The following is a 2,109-nucleotide window of genomic DNA, read 5'->3' on the forward strand; positions in this document are numbered from 1 at the left end:
TGACGCCCCCTGTCGTGGGAGAGCACGGCTGGCCGTCGCCTTGCTTGTCTTCACATAACAGCGCGTGGGCTGCGGCCGTACCCATTTAACAGGCCGGCCCACTGGGACGTCACAGCAAAACCAGAACAAAGTTCAAAGCTGTGACTCTACTGGGCTACCGGCCTTCTCAAGAACTACCTTAACTCATTTAGGTCAGCTTCCGACCGAACACTTAATAGCTGCTTAATGCATATCCTGGACCAAGACATATCGATATGCTTGTTACAGCCCACCTTATTCCCAAGATCTGTGGCAACGACAGCAGAGATGCTATAACAGGACAGGATGGAGACTTAGGGGGATGAGGGCAAAGGGAAATGAGAAACTAATACAAACACAGGGTTTTATTCCCAGAAAGCAACCACCCGTTGGTTTGGCCGTGGGATGTGACAGCCTGTGATGAGGACGAGGTCTTCGTGCCCCTCACAGCTCTGTCCTCAGTACCTGGAAGAGTGCCGCACACAGACGGTGCCCACAAATGTTTCAGTGAACAGGTGACCCGTAGGCCTGCTGCAAATCTGGCTCTGAGCTGCCGAGTAGTCAAAGCAAAAAGGGGAAAAAAGATCAGTTACAAGATCAGTGTCCATTCCAACCAGATCTTCAGGAAAAGCACAGGCTCTTCCAGACATTTCTCGACTGGGTTTTCAGCTCTGCATGAACCAACTGTGTCCGATGGACCAGAAGACCCACTCTTCACCCCAGACTATGACACAATAGTCAGGAGGACCCGGGTCCCACTCCCCTCGGTGAAGACATTGTGCAAAGCAGGGATTCTCCCCACTCTCTTCTCTGCTGCCTCCACCCTCAACCCTCTCTTGACCCTGCCCTTGTCTCTTGAAGGATCATTATTAGTACCTGCAGACAGAGGGCACACGGCACTGGGCTGAGATCAGCACATACCGAGGTTCTCCTGTGGTCCAGTGGCACCTGGGACCCAGAACACACGGTGGTGGTTAGGACACGGTCCTTTCATTCTGGAGGCTCGCAGACGTGTGGAGAGGTGGGGCAGTGGTGTGAGATGTACTATGAGAAGGGTATGGGCTGGGTACGGGAAGATGTCCCAGGGGGCCAGGGGCCCAGCTCTGTCTGCAGGGAAGGGTCGCACTGGATGAATAAAAAGGTGGGGAGAGGGCCAGGAGAGCTTTAGGCAGAGTCAGCAGCACATAGAAAGGCCTCCCTGAAAGCTGCAGACTTGGGATGATACGGAAGACAACATCCATCATCCTGAGACGACGAAGGTGCAGCCCTCAGCAGGAGGCAAATGTCCTGAAGTGTGTCCTGCTCTAGGACTGTCAGGGACCAACCCCTGCACAAGCAAATCTCGCTTTAACAGAAAACACACCCAACAGGAGCATGACTTCGTGACTGCCAATTGCAAGTCACATGTAGCCAGCCAGGACAACAGGGCTTGGACTCACCTATGCCTGGGGAGCCAAAGTGACACAGTGAATAACCCCTTAGGGCCCCTTCCAGTTCATCAGCCGCGAGGGCCGCTTGTCACCTTCATGTGCGGCCTTGGGCCCACTGGCTGACCGACCACGGGCTGCTGGGTTCCTGGGCACTGGCAGAGACATGGTTCCCCAAACGCCCGCATGCTTGGCAGGGCACGTCTCCAAGTGTGCTGCTCGGGACGCTGGTACCTAAGATCGACTGTGAAGGGGTCTGTGGTCTAGTAAGTTTGGGAAATGCAGCCCTCTCTCAGGCCCAAGGCACTTCAGCATAATAAAGGACCTGGGAAGCCCCGCAAAGAATCCTGTTCAGCTATGTTTAACCCATAAATGCCCAAACTTAGCGAACCACGGAACCTTTTTTTTTTTGCCATGTCACATCTATGAACATCCCTGGAATCTACCCAAGTCTCCATCTCAAAGGCAGATTCAGGCACTGACAGGAAAGCGGGGGTGGGTAGGGAGTGTTACGAATGAGAGGCAATGTTCAGAACAAAAAACCCAGGCAACATTCAGCACTAGTAAGAGGCGCGTCAAAAATTATTCCCTAAAAATGTTAGAAAAACATTTCAAGACACCAATAGCACTCGGGCGCTGCTTCATCACCTGGTAACTCCCTAGG

The sequence above is a fragment of the Neophocaena asiaeorientalis genome, unplaced genomic scaffold (genome assembly GCF_003031525.2).
Source record: "Neophocaena asiaeorientalis asiaeorientalis breed wild unplaced genomic scaffold, Neophocaena_asiaeorientalis_V1.1 scaffold476, whole genome shotgun sequence".
NCBI lineage: Eukaryota > Metazoa > Chordata > Mammalia > Artiodactyla > Phocoenidae > Neophocaena > Neophocaena asiaeorientalis.